Source organism: Triturus cristatus, chromosome 4_1 (genome assembly GCF_964204655.1).
Source record: "Triturus cristatus chromosome 4_1, aTriCri1.1, whole genome shotgun sequence".
Lineage (NCBI taxonomy): Eukaryota > Metazoa > Chordata > Amphibia > Caudata > Salamandridae > Triturus > Triturus cristatus.
In genome coordinates, this window is record NC_140585.1 from 34,234,179 (window position 1) to 34,254,169 (window position 19,991).

General features: G+C 50.0%; 1 protein-coding gene across 4 annotated transcripts in view; it reads right to left on the minus strand.

Moving 5' to 3' along the window:
* The window catches only part of SERPING1 (serpin family G member 1), a 142,816-nt gene that overhangs the window by 121,252 nt on the left and 1,573 nt on the right, over window positions 1-19,991 (minus strand). The window lies entirely within an intron of this gene.

The following is a 19,991-nucleotide window of genomic DNA, read 5'->3' on the forward strand; positions in this document are numbered from 1 at the left end:
TCCCTACAAACAGGGAACCTCACTCAGGCACCACACAGAAGCCAGCACCTGCTCACCTCAGCTTGCGGGTGTGCTCCTCAGGTGCGGAGGACCACACACCAGCCACACTGACCTCATGGACAACCATCACTGCCCACCCATCGTGATGGAGACTTGGTTCAACGCCACATCTCAGGCCGTTGTGACCTCCCGTCCCCCTTGGGTACCACATCTTGGAAAAGAGCAGAATGGAAGAGTCCATCGACCAAGACTGTCTCAGTGAAGGCGCTTAGACCCAAGCTTTGGGAAGAGAACCCACCATTCAACTCAGTGGTAGAAACTTCAGGAGTAATGGATGGTTTATTGAGCAGAGACAGAGTCATAACAGGAGAGAATAAAACCATTACATACATGGGGTGGCAACCGGTCCTGAATTTCAGAAACTAAAAGTGCATTAAACCTGAGTTTCTAGTAAGAACACGCTAGAAGGACTAAGGTCACATTATGTCTGTCCTGATGTACATAAAACACCGCTGTGGTTAAAATGGGGATACTCAGAAGCACATCTGCGTTGACAATACAAGAGAGTTCCTGCATGGAGCCATAGTTTTTACTCACAAGAAAGAGTGGTTCACCAAGGACTCATTTAAAGAAGTTTGTAAAATGAACACCAAGTAGTTACTGCAGGCAATTAGTCGGGCAAAGCAAACACACATCAGCCCCCACTACCTTGATGAACCACTGCTGTGTGTGTTTGAGGTTCCCCGGGACCCCCTCGGTGTATGGGCTGCTTTCGTATATTTTGAGCTCAGTTTCACAAATCTTACAACCCTCGCACATTCCAAGTTGGTTTCCCACCCAATGCGAAACACTAACTGCGGATTTACAAGCGAGAAAGAGGAGGCGGAACAGTGAAGCAGATAAAGCACACCCGGACAGACAGATCAACAGGTCAAGCAAACCCAAACAGACAGATCAACAGGTCAAGCACACCCAAACAGACAGATCAACAGGTCAAGCACACCCACTCTTCAACGTCTACATGACCCCCCTGGCGAACGTCGCACGCAAACACGGACTCGACCTTATATCATACGCCGACGACACCCAGCTCATCTTATCCCTCACTAACAACCCCACATCAGCTAGGACCAGACTACATGAAGGAATGAAGGAAGTGGCGAACTGGATGACAGACAGCCGTCTGAAACTGAACACAGACAAAACGGAGGTCCTCATCCTCGGCCCCACTCCCACCACATGGGATGACTCCTGGTGGCCCCCCGCCCTAGGCAGCACTCCCCAACCCACCGACCACGCGCGCAACCTCGGCTTCATCCTGGTCTCTTCCCTCACCATGACCAGACAGGTGAACTCGGTGACCTCGGCATGTTTTAACACCCTCCGCATGCTCCGCAAGATCTTCCGCTGGATCCCCACCGACACCAGGAAGACCGTCACCCACGCCCTCATCACCAGCCGCTTAGACTACGGGAACACCCTGTACGCCGGCATCACCACCAAGCTGCAGAGGAAACTCCAACGGATCCAGAACGCTGCCGCAAGACTCATCCTGGACATCCCTCGCCACCACCACATCTCCGGACACCTGAAAAAACTCTATTGGCTACCCGTCAACAAGCGGTTCACCTTCCGACTACTCACCCACGCACACAAAGCCCTTCACAACCTCGGACCCAAACTCATCAACAACCGCGTCTCCTTCTACACTCCCCCGTGCACTCTGCGCTCCACCGGACAGGCCCTGGCAGCCGTACCCCGCATCCGCAAAGCCACCGCCGGAGGAAGATCCTTCTCTTTTCTAGCAGCGAAGACCTGGAACTCTCTGCCCAGCCACCTTCGCGCCATACCTGACCACCTCTCCTTCAGAAGGCAGCTCAAGACCTGGCTCTTCGAGCACTGACCCCCCCCCCCCCCCTCCCAGCGCCTTGAGACCCTTGATGGGTGAGTAGCGCGCTTTATAAATGCGATTGATTGATTGATTGATTGATTGAAACACACCCGGACAGACAGATAAACAGGTCAAGCACACCCAAACACACCCGGACAGACAGATCAACAGGTCAAGCACACCCAAACACACACGGACAGACAGATCAACAGGTCAAGCACACCCAAACACACCCGGACAGACAGATAAACAGGTCAAGCACACCCAAACACACACGGACAGACAGATCAACAGGTCAAGCACACCCAAACACACCCAGACAGACAGATCAACAGGTCAAGCACACCCAAACACACCCGGACAGACAGATAAACAGGTCAAGCACACCCAAACACACCCGGACAGACAGATAAACAGGTCAAGCACACCCAAACACACACGGACAGACAGATAAACAGGTCAAGCACACCTGGGACAGTTAAGAAAGTCAAGCACACCCTGACAGATCAATAGGTCAAGCTTTCCTCAACAGACAGACCTGCAGGTCGAGCACACCCGGACAGACAGATCAGCAGGTCAAGCACACCTGGACAGACAGATCAGCAGGTCAAGCACAGCCAGAAAAATCAGCAGGTCAAGCACACCCGGACAGATCAGCATGTCACGCACACCTGGAAGAGTTAAATTGGTCAAGCACACCCGCACAGATCAGCAGGTTAAGGGCACCCGCACAGATCAGCAGGTCAAACACACCCGGACAGATCAGCATCTCAAGCACACCCAGCCAGATCAGCAGGTCACGCACACCTGGAAGAGTTAAATTGGTCAAGCACACCCGGTCAGACAGATCAGCAGGTTAAGGACACCTGCACAGATCAGCAGAACAAACACTTCCAGACAGATCAGCATCTCAAGCACAACCGGACAGACAGATCAGCAGGTCAAGCACACCTGAAACAGTTTGGCAGGTCAAGTACACCTGGACAGCAGGTCAAGCACACCTGGACAGCAAAACACACTCAGACAGATAAGCATGTCATGCACACCGGGACAGATCAGCAGGTTAAGCATAACCAGACCATTCAGCATCTCAAGCACACCCGGACAGACCGATCAGCAGGTCAAGCATACCCAGACAGAGCAGCAGGTCATGCACAGCCAGACAGATCAACAATTCAAGCACACCTAGACAGATAAGCAGGGCAAGCACACCCAGAAAGATTAGCACGTCAAGCACACCCGGACAGTTCAGCATGTCAGGTACACCTGGAAGATCAGGAGGTCAAGCACACCTGGAACAACAGATTAGCAGGTAAAGCACACCCGAACAGACATATCAACAGGTTAAGGACACCCGCACAGATCAGCAGGTCAAACAGACCCCAACAGAGAGATCAGCAGGTAAAGCACACAGCAGGCCAAGTACACTTGGACAGACAGATCAGCAGGTCAAGCACACCCAAACAGATCAGCAGGTCAAGCACAACTGGACAGATCAGCAGCATGAGAAGTTGGCCTGGTATATGCTGTCCACTAGTTATAGTGGGCACCTTGTACCAGTTCAAACAACCCTTATTGATGATTAGGTTAAAGACAACCTTTATTGAAAGCTATCCTAGTGGTAGCTATGGAGAGCAGCCTTCAGACTAAGTCTTGAAGGAGTGTAAAGCAGCTTGTTTTACCAGACCAGAACCTCCTGAATGACCAAATGAAAGGAGAACCATACAAGAGATATATAAAATATATGTATTTATTACTAAACACTCTCTACTAACCTCTTTATGAGATTAGAGAACAAAGCACACAATATTAAATTCACTAGAACGACAGTAAATAGCACAATACACAGCGGGCTCCAGGAGGAGACCAAACCATATACTAAGAAAGTGGTATAACAACCACGACTTAACTAGACACAGTGCCTAGAGCACGTAGAATCACTGGGGCCCCAAGGAACCACCCAAGGTAGTGACACAGGGGACCCACGGAGGACGTGTTCAGTGTGAGAACACAGACGCAAGCTCTGTCCAACTCTACGGGAAAGTCGCGGTTGGAATTTTAAAGATTAAGAACACTTCGGAGAGGACTTTAAGCAAACCCAGTTAAACATAGAAGGTTCTAAGGCCAGCACCCTTGAGAGTACCGAGATACCCGTGATACCTATCCCAGAGGAGCCGGGTGCATAGGGGTCAAGTGATGTCGGAAACCTTGTAAGAAACTGGCTCTATATATACTGCACCAAAGTGAGGTACAGTGTGTATAGAGTCCAAGGGTCTCCAGAGGTTTGGCAGAGGTTAAAGTAAGATATAACCTTACTCTCCAAAGTGGTAGCTTGGTCGAGCAGTAAGGCAGTATCAGAGGACAGTGTTAAGCATTTGATGTACACACTCAGTCAGCAAATGAATTCACACACTCAAGAACTGAACTCTAGGTCAATTGTTTTTGAATCAAAAAATATACTGTTATTTTATTAGAACCCAGCCAGACTGATACAGGTAAGCATTCAATTATTTTCAGTAATAAGTTACTTGTTGTCAACAGTTTTAAAAAATCAATAAAGATTGTACTTGATTTGATTTACAGGGGATGCAATAGGTTGCAATACTTAGTAAATGCAGTACATTGAAATGAATGGCTTTTTAAAGTAAATGCATGTAAAATTACTTTTGCGTTACTTTTGTAATCCAATGCTGGACTCCTAGGTTAGCACTAGGACATTTACTTAAAACAGTTAAGTAATTACATATTCATAGAGAACCCACCATTCAACTCAGTGGTAGAAACTTCAGGAGTAATGGATGGTTTATTGAGCAGAGACAGAGTCATAACAGGAGAGAATAAAACCATTACATACATGGGGTGGCAACCGGTCCTGAATTTCAGAAACTAAAAGTGCATTAAACCTGAGTTTCTAGTAAGAACACGCTAGAAGGACTAAGGTCACATTATGTCTGTCCTGATGTACATAAAACACCGCTGTGGTTAAAATGGGGATACTCAGAAGCACATCTGCGTTGACAATACAAGAGAGTTCCTGCATGGAGCCATAGTTTTTACTCACAAGAAAGAGTGGTTCACCAAGGACTCATTTAAAGAAGTTTGTAAAATGAACACCAAGTAGTTACTGCAGGCAATTAGTCGGGCAAAGCAAACACACATCAGCCCCCACTACCTTGATGAACCACTGCTGTGTGTGTTTGAGGTTCCCCGGGACCCCCTCGGTGTATGGGCTGCTTTCGTATATTTTGAGCTCAGTTTCACAAATCTTACAACCCTCGCACATTCCAAGTTGGTTTCCCACCCAATGCGAAACACTAACTGCGGATTTACAAGCGAGAAAGAGGAGGCGGAACAGTGAAGCAGATAAAGCACACCCGGACAGACAGATCAACAGGTCAAGCAAACCCAAACAGACAGATCAACAGGTCAAGCACACCCAAACAGACAGATCAACAGGTCAAGCACACCCACTCTTCAACGTCTACATGACCCCCCTGGCGAACGTCGCACGCAAACACGGACTCGACCTTATATCATACGCCGACGACACCCAGCTCATCTTATCCCTCACTAACAACCCCACATCAGCTAGGACCAGACTACATGAAGGAATGAAGGAAGTGGCGAACTGGATGACAGACAGCCGTCTGAAACTGAACACAGACAAAACGGAGGTCCTCATCCTCGGCCCCACTCCCACCACATGGGATGACTCCTGGTGGCCCCCCGCCCTAGGCAGCACTCCCCAACCCACCGACCACGCGCGCAACCTCGGCTTCATCCTGGTCTCTTCCCTCACCATGACCAGACAGGTGAACTCGGTGACCTCGGCATGTTTTAACACCCTCCGCATGCTCCGCAAGATCTTCCGCTGGATCCCCACCGACACCAGGAAGACCGTCACCCACGCCCTCATCACCAGCCGCTTGGACTACGGGAACACCCTGTACGCCGGCATCACCACCAAGCTGCAGAGGAAACTCCAACGGATCCAGAACGCTGCCGCAAGACTCATCCTGGACATCCCTCGCCACCACCACATCTCCGGACACCTGAAAAAACTCTATTGGCTACCCGTCAACAAGCGGATCACCTTCCGACTACTCACCCACGCACACAAAGCCCTTCACAACCTCGGACCCAAACTCATCAACAACCGCGTCTCCTTCTACACTCCCCCGTGCACTCTGCGCACCACCGGACAGGCCCTGGCAGCCGTACCCCGCATCCGCAAAGCCACCGCCGGAGGAAGATCCTTCTCTTATCTAGCAGCGAAGACCTGGAACTCTCTGCCCAGCCACCTTCGCGCCATACCTGACCACCTCTCCTTCAGAAGGCAGCTCAAGACCTGGCTCTTCGAGCACTGACCCCCCCCCCCCTCCCAGCGCCTTGAGACCCTTGATGGGTGAGTAGCGCGCTTTATAAATGCGATTGATTGATTGATTGATTGATTGAAACACACCCGGACAGACAGATAAACAGGTCAAGCACACCCAAACACACCCGGACAGACAGATCAACAGGTCAAGCACACCCAAACACACACGGACAGACAGATCAACAGGTCAAGCACACCCAAACACACCCGGACAGACAGATAAACAGGTCAAGCACACCCAAACACACACGGACAGACAGATCAACAGGTCAAGCACACCCAAACACACCCAGACAGACAGATCAACAGGTCAAGCACACCCAAACACACCCGGACAGACAGATAAACAGGTCAAGCACACCCAAACACACCCGGACAGACAGATAAACAGGTCAAGCACACCCAAACACACACGGACAGACAGATAAACAGGTCAAGCACACCTGGGACAGTTAAGAAAGTCAAGCACACCCTGACAGATCAATAGGTCAAGCTTTCCTCAACAGACAGACCTGCAGGTCGAGCACACCCAGACAGACAGATCAGCAGGTCAAGCACACCTGGACAGACAGATCAGCAGGTCAAGCACAGCCAGAAAAATCAGCAGGTCAAGCACACCCGGACAGATCAGCATGTCACGCACACCTGGAAGAGTTAAATTGGTCAAGCACACCCGCACAGATCAGCAGGTTAAGGGCACCCGCACAGATCAGCAGGTCAAACACACCCGGACAGATCAGCATCTCAAGCACACCCAGCCAGATCAGCAGGTCACGCACACCTGGAAGAGTTAAATTGGTCAAGCACACCCGGTCAGACAGATCAGCAGGTTAAGGACACCTGCACAGATCAGCAGAACAAACACTCCCAGACAGATCAGCATCTCAAGCACAACCGGACAGACAGATCAGCAGGTCAAGCACACCTGAAACAGTTTGGCAGGTCAAGTACACCTGGACAGCAGGTCAAGCACACCTGGACAGCAAAACACACTCAGACAGATAAGCATGTCATGCACACCGGGACAGATCAGCAGGTTAAGCATAACCAGACCATTCAGCATCTCAAGCACACCCGGACAGACCGATCAGCAGGTCAAGCATACCCAGACAGAGCAGCAGGTCATGCACAGCCAGACAGATCAACAATTCAAGCACACCTAGACAGATAAGCAGGGCAAGCACACCCAGAAAGATTAGCACGTCAAGCACACCCGGACAGTTCAGCATGTCAGGTACACCTGGAAGATCAGGAGGTCAAGCACACCTGGAACAACAGATTAGCAGGTAAAGCACACCCGAACAGACATATCAACAGGTTAAGGACACCCGCACAGATCAGCAGGTCAAACAGACCCCAACAGAGAGATCAGCAGGTAAAGCACACAGCAGGCCAAGTACACTTGGACAGACAGATCAGCAGGTCAAGCACACCCAAACAGATCAGCAGGTCAAGCACAACTGGACAGATCAGCAGCATGAGACGTTGGCCTGGTATATGCTGTCCACTAGTTATAGTGGGCACCTTGTACCAGTTCAAACAACCCTTATTGATGATTAGGTTAAAGACAACCTTTATTGAAAGCTATCCTAGTGGTAGCTATGGAGAGCAGCCTTCAGACTAAGTCTTGAAGGAGTGTAAAGCAGCTTGTTTTACCAGACCAGAACCTCCTGAATGACCAAATGAAAGGAGAACCATACAAGAGATATATAAAATATATGTATTTATTACTAAACACTCTCTACTAACCTCTTTATGAGATTAGAGAACAAAGCACACAATATTAAATTCACTAGAACGACAGTAAATAGCACAATACACAGCGGGCTCCAGGAGGAGACCAAACCATATACTAAGAAAGTGGTATAACAACCACGACTTAACTAGACACAGTGCCTAGAGCACGTAGAATCACTGGGGCCCCAAGGAACCACCCAAGGTAGTGACACAGGGGACCCACGGAGGACGTGTTCAGTGTGAGAACACAGACGCAAGCTCTGTCCAACTCTACGGGAAAGTCGCGGTTGGAATTTTAAAGATTAAGAACACTTCGGAGAGGACTTTAAGCAAACCCAGTTAAACATAGAAGGTTCTAAGGCCAGCACCCTTGAGAGTACCGAGATACCCGTGATACCTATCCCAGAGGAGCCGGGTGCATAGGGGTCAAGTGATGTCGGAAACCTTGTAAGAAACTGGCTCTATATATACTGCACCAAAGTGAGGTACAGTGTGTATAGAGTCCAAGGGTCTCCAGAGGTTTGGCAGAGGTTAAAGTAAGATATAACCTTACTCTCCAAAGTGGTAGCTTGGTCGAGCAGTAAGGCAGTATCAGAGGACAGTGTTAAGCATTTGATGTACACACTCAGTCAGCAAATGAATTCACACACTCAAGAACTGAACTCTAGGTCAATTGTTTTTGTATCAAAAAATATACTGTTATTTTATTAGAACCCAGCCAGACTGATACAGGTAAGCATTCAATTATTTTCAGTAATAAGTTACTTGTTGTCAACAGTTTTAAAAAATCAATAAAGATTGTACTTGATTTGATTTACAGGGGATGCAATAGGTTGCAATACTTAGTAAATGCAGTACATTGAAATGAATGGCTTTTTAAAGTAAATGCATGTAAAATTACTTTTGCGTTACTTTTGTAATCCAATGCTGGACTCCTAGGTTAGCACTAGGACATTTACTTAAAACAGTTAAGTAATTACATATTCATAGTTTGTACGGTTTTTAAAGAATATTTTCAGATTTCAAAAGTCCACACTTAGCAGCTTTTTGTACCAGAACATTGAAATACATAGGCTTTTCCTGTATATTGCAGGTAAGTTACTTTCACGTTACTTTTGTAATCCAGTGCTGGACTCCTAGATTCAGCACTGGGACATCTACTTAAAACAGGTAAGTAATTACGTTTTTGTAGTTTGTACGATTTTTAAAGAATATTCTTGTATTTCAAAAGTTGACAGAAACTTTTTCACACAAAAAAAACCAATGTTATCCAAAGGAAGGAAATTCAATTCACAGGTAAGTTACTTCTAAGTTACTTTTCTTACTCAGTGCTGGACACCTAGGTTCAGCACTGGGACCTGTCCTGCAAACAGTTGAGAAAATTCTGTTAGGTTATTTGTGCGATCTTTAAAGAATATTCTTAGTTTTCAAAAGTCGACACTTGAAAACTTTTTGGGTGAAAAAGTGTCAATGTTATCCTATGAGGAAAGTCAGGTTATGGTTTCAAGGTAAGTATTCGGTCTTTGGAGTTAGGGTTCTGGGGCAAGACTCAGGGGTCCCCCAGGGTCAGCGATGCACGGTTGTTGCAACCCCAGTGGCACTAGGGCGGCCGGGTGCAGAGTGTTGACACCCAATGTTATCCTATGGAGGATAGGGGGGCTCCGGTCGGTGGCTGCTGGCCAGCAGGCCACGGGGTTGTGGGAGTCAAGCACCTATGGATCAGGTCAGGGCAAATGGGGAACCAAGTAGGCACAAAAAGTTCACCCTCAGCGGAACTGGGGCGGCCGGGTGCAGAGTGCTGTTTTGGCATCGGGTGCCCTGTTGTTTTCAATGGGGATTTTCGGTTTTTGTTTTCAGCTGCAGGCTCGGTCCAGGAAGACTTCCGGGAGGATACAACAGCTGGACTGGTAAGTTTGTGGGCTCAGGGACGTAGGTGCACCTCGGGTTCTTTTCTCCAGGGCGCAGGGCAGCTGGATGCAGGGGTGTCTTTTGAGGTCGGATTTCACACGGTTGGGGGAGTCTCAGAGCAGAGGCTGCAGGTGATGTCGGGGAGTCCTGGAGGGGTCAACCCACGGTGGACTCGGACTCTGGAGTGCTGGGGGACATCGCTGGGACCAAAGGGCCACTCGAACTCGGGTCATAGGCGACGGGTGCAGTGGTAGTTTCAGGCGTCAGGTTTCTTTGTCCTCAGCAGGCTCAGAGTCTGTTTTCGGAGTTTCTTTTGAACAGGGCTGCTGTTCACAGGAGATCCAGTCTTTGTTGAAGGCAGTCAGTTCTCCCAGGGGTTCTGGAGGTCGCTAGCTGCAGGACAAGACTAGTTTTGGCGCAGGATCTCTGGGAACTGCAGACGGGCCGGTAGGGCTGGGGCCAAGTCAGTTGTTCTCTGCAGTCTCCTCTGCTGGGTGGCTTCTTTCGTCCTTTTTCTTCTTAGGTTGCGGGAATCTGCCTTTTTGGTTCAGGGCTGCCCCTAAATACTGAATTTAGGGGGCGTTTTAGGGGTCTTGAGGTCAGTAGCCAATGAGCTACTGACCTTAGGGTGACTACACCCTTGGTGTGCTCACCCCATGTGGGGAAGTGAGCACAATCCCTAGTCCGGATTGGAGAGTGCCTGCCATCTGCAAGATGGCGTGCACTGGAGAGTGGGCTTCACCTCGCCTCCCCCACCTGAGGGGTGGAGTAAGGCACAAGCAGCCTGCAAAGGCAGTGTGTGTGTGTGTGTGTAAAAGTACAGGGCCTCTAAGGGTGGCACAATAAGTGCTGCAGCCCTTAGAGGTCTTCCCTGGTCACAGTGCCCTGGGTACCTATGGTACCATTTACCAGGGGCTGACCTGTGGCCAGAGATGCCAGTTAGGTTAGTTTTGGGAAAGAACACAGGCCCTGGGAACCTGATTGGCAGGGACCCAGGGCACACCAAGAAAGAGTGCATCAGTAGTCTGGCAAAAAGTGTGGGGGGGAGGGTTACTGCAACAGAAACCCACTTTCCTACAAACCTTCATCGTTTTCCATGGCGTGATGCGAAAAAGTGCTGCTGCTGAGAAGATGAAAAGCGTGAGGTGGAATCCAAGCCTGGATCCGAGGTGAGAAGAACCTGAAAGCAGAGGGGACAGAGTCTGGGTCACTTCAGGGTGACCAGGGGCCCGGTAGACAAATGCCCACCGATGTCGGGTGTTTCAGGTGAGAAGAGGTGAAGCTTGACTCTGCAGCCACGGGGACCAGGAGACTTCGACAATGACCAAAGTCTGGAGGTGAGCTGTCCCACGAAGGATGTCGAGTGCTGGGGGTCAGTGTCCGTATTGAACACCAACAAGTCTTGGCAACTGGAACCCACGCGGGCAGAGCAAAGATGCTTCTGTGAGGACCAGCAAGGTCATGGGGAATCTCCAAACTATGGACAGTCAGGGCATGTCTGGGGCAACCAGGAAAGCCCACTGAAAGTCAAAGTTACCTTCACAGGGACCCACAGGCCAACGGGCCAGGGATCGCGAATGGACCTCGAGCTGAATCACAAAATATCAGCCCACGGCACACTTATGGAGTGTAGGCCGGAAATCTTCAGTGGAATTACTGCTCAGGGTCAGGACTACACGTAGCCCAAAGCACAGCCTCATCTGCTGCAAAAGTACATGGTGCACAGGGGTTCGGGTTGCACGGGCCCCACGAGGGTTACGGGCCTCAGAATTGCTGAGAGCACAGATCGACCTCAGAGACCTCGGGAAACCACCTCCTGTGTTGCAGAAATCTTCGGAGTCCTCAGGAGCTCGGGAGATGCAAACCGGTCAGATGCGTTTTATGTGCCTGCCTTGCAGGGGAGTAACTCCTTTATTCCAAGGGAGATTCTTCAGTCATCCAGCGTAGTATGTATCGTCGAAGTACTTGGTTTCTGTAGCAGAGTTTAGTCCTTGTAAAATCTAAAGTCCTGTAGTCATGGGTTCCTACTTTATACCCAAGAAATGACTGGGACAAACTCTGGGGACCCACCTATGGGAGGGTCTGGACAGAGGGGTGGCTACACCCATGTCCTTTGCCAGTTTCGCAACAGAGCAGGAGCAAATGGCTCCTGCAACTGGTTTGAGCTGGACTATGCACAGGGACACGAAATGTCCCCCTAGTGCAGACTTCAAAGCACTCTCAGAGTGCACCCACCCAGCCACAATACACTAAAGCCTGTCTGGGAGGTGGTTACCCCTACTTGTGACAGGAAGCCTATTGTTGGGCCTTCCTCTACTCGAGCTTGGCTCAGCAGCAGGAGGGCAGACCCATGTCGGCAGACCCATGTCGGTGGCTGACAGCATCCATTTTGTGATGCCCAGGTCGAGAAAGATGGTACCGGGTAGCCCGGTAGGTCACATTTGTCCCTCTAGGATGGTGGAATCATATGAGGAGGTATGGTTTTAAGGTGTTTAACACCAAACACGACAAGTTTCCATGCAGCCGTTTTAAAGTTAGCATTTACCGCAAGGTTATAATGCACTTAATTGTACATGGTTGGCTGCATCACAAACAACCCCGGAAAATAGGTTCTGAAGGCTGCAGAGGGGCTCTGCTCATGCATGGGCACCTTCTCACATAAAACAAAGAACCCTGCCTTCAGGATTGATAAGACCTGCCATAGGGGTGACTGATAGGTTTATATGTGCAGTGATAAGGATAGATATAGTGAACCTATATCTAAGTAAGGGGTGCATGCACCACCTTACACAGACTGCTGTAGCAGACCTGTAGTGTCTTTTTGAATAGTCTCTAAGGGGTGGCACAATACATGCTGCAGCGCCTGGGAGGCCTCTGGGAGGCCTCTGGGGTACCTATGCCCTGGGTACATAGTATACCATATACTAGGGACTTATAAGGCTACCCCAGAATCCAATCTGGAGTGTACCTAAAGAACATGCAATCAATTTAGAGGAGAAAGCAGATAGTCTGACTGGGATCCTGCTAATCAGGACCCCAGTCTAAGTTGAAAACCAGCAAAACACCAGGAAAAAAGTGGGGGTAACCATGCAGTCAGATTCCACCTTCCTGCAAGCAGGTGAAGCATACCCGCGCAGATCAGCAGGATTGTTTCTTCTGTACATGACACACACTGCACAGACCTGAGCAAAAAGCTCTGACTCAGTGCAGGATAAGAAAAGTGCAAGACCAGGAGTCAAGGGCAACTTGGCTTGTTTTCCTTCTGATGTTTGCCTTTTCTTTACCTCAAGGGAAGCTGGGAGACGAGAATTGTGAAACTCCAAACTTCAGACTACCAGAGTGTGTAGTTTCACAAGGACAGATGTAGCTTTCATGGTTTTACGGCACCTTGAGAGGCAACTGCTGCTACCAAGGCAGGTCCTAACATGTTCTCCCCACAGGTTGCAACGGAGGACGTTGTATACAGATGAACAGCCAGCTCTAGACCGCTTTCAAGAGAGACCATACCAAGCTCCAGACTAACCTCAAGATTGTGGGGCGGATCGTTTAGCGTGGCAGAGCCTTGGTCTTGCGGTATCTACTTCTGGTGCTTTTGCTCCAAACGGGCAATGGCCCAGGACAGTCACAATAGAAGATCATAAATGTAGTGTGGCCCTCACCAGCCTCTCCTATAATCTTTGTGAAAACCTGGTGTCCGGCACCCGCACTAGTGGCCTTTGACCTTTTACTTTTAATAGAACCAATTCAGGATACCACTGAGGATATCAAGATTGTCCAACCTCTGGGAACCGAAATAGCATCACGAGACTCTACAGCCTCCACAGCTGCACCTCCCATCACCAGACTCTAGGTCTCCACAGCTGCTACTTCTGGGAGAGTAGGATCTGCTGCTTATGGTTACCCCCACTTTTTGCTGATGTTTCACTGTTTTTTTACTTTAGTCTGACTGGGGCCCTGCCATTCAGGACCACAGCCTAGCTGCTTCCTCTCTAAATTGATTCCTAGTTCCTTAGGTACACCACAGATTGGATTCTGGGGTGCCCTTAAAAGTCCCTAGTATATGGTATACTATGTACCCAGGACATAGGTACCACAGCTGCCTACCACGGGCTGCAATATATTATGCCACCCCTGGGAAGCCCTCCAAAATGACACCACAGGTCTGCTACTGCAGCCTGGGTAAGGTGGTGCATGCACCCCTTACTGAGATATAGGTTCACTATATCTCACCCTATCACTGCACAGATAAACCCGTATGGTAGGCCTTATCAATCCTGAAGGCAGGGTGCTTGGTTTTATGTGAGAGGGTGCCCATGCATGAGCAGAGCCCCTCTGCAGCCTTCAGAATCTCTTCTCCGGGGTTGTCTGTGATGCAGCCTGACCATATACTCTTAAGTGCATTATAACCAAACAGTAAATGTTAACTTTGGACTGGCTGCACGGAAACATGTCGTGTTTGGTATCAAACACCTTGGAATCATACCCCCACACCAGTGACCGGTGTTAGAGTATGATCCCACCCTTCTAGAGGACGAGACATAACAGCACTGGTATACCCGGTACCAGCTAACAGAGCCTTGGCATCCCAAAATGGATGCTGCCAGCCACAGACACGCCTCCTGGTCCTCGTGGCTGAAGAGTGAAGCTTCTATTCTTCGCATCTGAAGCACCCGACATCGGTGGGCATTCGTCTATCGTGACCCTGGCCACTGGCAAGTGACCCAGAATCTGTCCCCTCTGCTTTCATATTCTTCACATCTTCGATCCAGGCTTGGATCTCTTCGGACACTTCTCCTCTTCACAACATCAGCACTTTTCAGTCTCCTGCCATTAAAAACGACGATGCAACACGACACCATTTGACACCTATGCACCCGGCTTCCCTGGGTGAGATAACACGAGTACTCCGGTGCTCCCGTGGGTGTTGGCCCTAGAACCATCTAAGTCCAAAAGGGTTTGTTCCTTGTCCACCTCTAAGTGTCCTTAAACTTAAAAATTCTAACCGCGACTTTCCCCATAGAAGCTAACGGGAGTTCGCGGCTGTGTTCTCACACTGCACATGTCCCCAGTGGGTCCCCTGTGTCACTACCTTGGGTGGTTTCTTGGGGTGCCAGTGATTCTACAGGCTCTAGGCCTTGTGTCTAGTCAAGTCGTGGTTCTTATACCACTTTCTTAGTATATGCTTTGGTCCGCCCCGAGGGCCTAACGTGCACTGTGCTAATTTACTGTAATATTTGAAGTGTAACATATGTGCTTTTACCTCTAGCCTCCTAAAGAGACTAGTAGGGTGTGTTTAGGAATCAATACATATATTTTATATATATCTACCTGGTCTCCTTTCATTTAGCCACTCAAGAGATTATAAACTGGTAAAACAAGCTGTTTTACATTCCTTCAAGCCTTAGCCCGAAGGCTGCTCTCCATAGCTACCACTAGGATAGCTTTCAAATAAGGTTGTCTTTAACCTATCATCAGTAAGGGGTTGTTTGGACTGGTGCAAGGTGCCCACTAAAACTAGTGGACAGCATATACCAGGCCAACTTCTCACACTAATCCCATCACCAAATCCTAGGACTCCACATCTGCACCACTCATCACCAAACCCTAGATCTCCACATCTGCACACCCCATAATCAAACTCTAGGTCTCCACAGCTGCACCTCCCTTCACCAGACTCTACAGTCTCCACAGCTGCACCTCCCATCACCAAACCATAAGTCTCCACTTCTGCACACCTCATCACCAAACACTAAGCTTTCCACAGCTGCACCTCCAATCACCAGACTCTAGGTCTCTACAGCTGCTTATCCCATCACCAAACTCTACGGTATCCACAGCTGTACCTCCCATAACCAAACCATAGGTCTCCACATCTGCACACCCCATCACCAAACTCTACAGTCTCCACAGCTGCACTTCCCATCACCAAACTCTAGGTCTCCACAGCTGCACCTCCCAACACCAAACTCTCCGGTCTCCACAGCTGCACCTCTAATCACCAAACCATAGCCCTCCACATCTACACCTCCCATCACCAAGCACTAAGCTTTCCACAGCTGCACCTCCCATCACCAAACCCTACAGTCTCCACAGTTGCACCTCCCATTACCAGACTCTAGGTCTCCACACCTGCACCTCCCATCACCAAACCCTAGGTCTCTACAGCTGCACCTCTCATCACCAAACTCTATGGTCTCCACAGCTACACTTCCCATCACCAAACTCTAGGTCTCCACAGCTGCACCACCCATCACCAAACCCTGGGTCTCCACAGCTGCATCTCCCATCACCAAACTCTAGGTCTCCACAGCTGCACCTCCCATCACCAAACTGTTGGTCTACAAATCTGCACACCCCATCACCAAACTCGAGGTCTCCACATCTGCACACCGCATCACCAAACTCTACAGTCTCCACACTGAACCTCCCATTACCAGACTCTAGGTCTCCACAGCTGCACCTCCCATCATCAAACTCTAGGTCTCCACAGCTGCACCACCCATCACCAAACTCTAGGTCTCCACAGCTGCACCTCCTATCACCAAACTCCAAGTCTCCACATCTGCACACCCCATCACCAAACTCCAGGTCTCCACATCTACACACCCCATCACCAAACTCTACAGTATCCACAGCTGCACCTCATATCACCAAATTCTAGGTCTCCACAGCTGCACCTCCTATCACCGAACTCTATGGTCTCAACAGCAGCACCTCCCAGCACCAAAGCATAGGTCTCCACAGCTGCAACTCCCATGACCAAACTCTGCAATCTCCACAGCTGCACCCCCATCACCAAACACTAGGTCTCCCAGCAGACCCTTGCATGGTTTGCTCCAAATGCAACTGGTTTTACCAAGGAGAAGTGGGGGATAGAGCATTCTCTGTGGCAGCAAGCAAGCTCTGCAACTCCCTACCCCTTGCTCTCAGATCTATCCCCTTTCTGCTCCCCTTCAGAAAAGCTCTTAAAACCTTGCTTTTCGTGGTTTAGCATCTAGCTGGAGTTTCTGTCTCTTTCCATTTCCCGTGTGTGGACGGCTGGTCTCTAGCACCTTGATGCCTTACGGTAATTGCTGCAATTTATAAATCTCGAATCAAATCAAATCATCTCCCATCACCAAACTCTACGGTCTCCACAGCTGGACTTCCCATGACAAAACTGTAGGTCTCCACAACTGCCCCTCCCATCACCAAACCCTACAGTCTGCACAGGTGCCCCTCTCATCACTAAACTAATGTCTGCACAGCTACACCTCCTACCACCAAACCATAGGTCTCAACATCTGCACCTCCCATCACCAGACTCTACAGTCTCCACAGCTGCACCTCCGATCCCCAAACTTTAGGTTTCCACATCTGCACCTCCCAACCCCAGACTCTAGGTCTCCACAGCTACACTACCCATCACCAAATCCTAGGTCTCCACATCTGCAAACCCCATCACCAAACTCGACAGTCTCCACAGCTGCACCTCCCATCACCAAACCCTACAGTCTGCACAGCTGAACCTCCCATCACCAAACCCTACAGTCTGCACAGCTGAACCTCCCATAACCAAACCCTAGGTCTCCACAGCTGCACCTCCCATCACCAAACACAAAGCTTTCCACAGCTGCACCTCCCATCACCAAACTCTAGGTGTCTACTGCTGCACCTCTCATCACCCAACCCTACAGTCTGCAAAGCTGCACCTCCCATCACAAAACCCTACGTCTCCACATCTACACACCCCATCACCAAACTCTACAGTCTCCACAGGTGCCCCTCTCATCACTAAACTAATGTCTGCACAGCTGCACCTCCTATCACCAAACCATAGGTCTCCACAACTGCACCTCCCATCACCAGACTCTAGGTCTCCACAGCTGCACCTCCGATCACCACACACTAAGCTTTCCACAGCTGCACCTCTCATCACCAAAGTCTAGGTCTCCCAGCAGACCCCTGTGTGTGGACGGCTGGTCTCTTGCACCTTCATGCCTTAAGTTAAATGCTGCACTTTATAAATTTCAAATCAAATCACCTCCCATCACCAAACTCTACGGTCTCCACAGCTGGACTTCCCATCACAAAACTGTAGGTCTCCACAGCTGCCCCTCCCATCACCAAACTCTAGGTGTCCACATCAGCACCTCCCATCACCAAACCCTACAGTCTGCACAGGTGTCCCTCTCATCACTAAACTCTATTGTCTGCACAGCTGCACCTCCCATCACCAAACCCTATGGTCTCCACAGCTGGACCTCCCATCACCAAATTCTACGGTCTGCACAGCTGCACCTCCCATCACCGAACCCTACAGTCGCCACAGTTGCACCTCCCATCACCAGACTCTAGGTGTCCACAGCTGCACCTCCCATCACCAAACTCTACGGTCTCCACAGCTGCACCTCCCATCACCAAACTCTAGGTCTCCACAGCTGCACCACCCATTACTAAACCCTAGGTCTTCACAACTGCACCTCCCATCACCAAACTCTAGGTCTCGACAGCTGCACCTCCCATCACCAAACTCTAGGTCTCGACAGCTGCACCTCCCATCACCAAACTCTAGGTCTCGACAGTTGCACCTCCCATCACCAAACTCTAGGTGTACGCAGCTGCAGCTTCATCACCAAACCCTACAGTCTGCACAGCTGCACCTCCTACCACCAAACCATAGGTCTCAACATCTGCACCTCCCATCACTAGACTCTACAGTCTCCAAAGCTGCACCTCCCATCCCCAAACTCTAGGTGTCCACAGCTACACCACCCATCACCAAATCCTAAGTCTCCACATCTGCACACCCCTTCACCAAACTCGACAGTCTCCACAGCTGCACCTCCCATCACCAAACTCTAGGTTTCCACAGTTGCACCTCCCATCACCAAACCCTACAGTCTGCACAGATGCACCTCCCATCCCTAAACCCGAGGTCTCCACAGCTGCACCTCCCATCACCAAACTCTAGGTCTCCACAGCTGCACATCCCATCACCAAACTCTAGGTGTCTACTGCTGCACTTCCCATCACCCAACCCTACAGTCTGCACAGGTGCACTTCCCATCATTAAACTCTAATGCCTTGACAGCTGCACCTCCGATCACCAAACCATAGGTCTCCATATCTGCACACCCAATTACCAAACTCTAGGTCTCCACAGCTGCACGCCCCATCACCAGACTCTACAGTCTCCACAGCTGCACCTCCTATCAGCAAACCCTATAGTCTTCATTAGTGCCCCTCCCATCACTAAACTCTATTGTCTGCACAGCTGCACCTCCCATCACCAAACCCTATGGTCTCCACAGCTGGACCTCCCATCACCAAACACTATGGTCTGCACAGCTGCACCTCCCATCACCAAACCATAGGTCTCCACAGCTGCACCTCCCATCACCAGACTGTCTCCAGAGCTGCACCTCCCATCACCAAACTCTAGGTCTCGACAGTTGCACCTCCCATCACCAAACTCTAGGTGTACACAGCTGCAGCTTCATCACCAAACCCTACAGTCTGCACAGCTGCACCTCCTACCACCAAACCATAGGTCTCAACATCTGCACCTCCCATCACTAGACTCTACAGTCTCCAAAGCTGCACCTCCCATCCCCAAACTCTAGGTGTCCACAGCTACACCACCCATCACCAAATCCTAAGTCTCCACATCTGCACACCCCTTCACCAAACTCGACAGTCTCCACAGCTGCACCTCCCATCACCAAACTCCAGGTTTCCACAGTTGCACCTCCCATCACCAAACCCTACAGTCTGCACAGATGCACCTCCCATCCCTAAACCCGAGGTCTCCACAGCTGCACCTCCCATCACCAAACTCTAGGTCTCCACAGCTGCACCTCCCATCACCAAACTCTAGGTGTCTACTGCTGCACTTCCCATCACCCAACCCTACAGTCTGCACAGGTGCACTTCCCATCATTAAACTCTAATGCCTTGACAGCTGCACCTCCGATCACCAAACCATAGGTCTCCATATCTGCACACCCAATTACCAAACTCTAGGTCTCCACAGCTGCACGCCCCATCACCAGACTCTACAGTCTCCACAGCTGCACCTCCTATCAGCAAACCCTA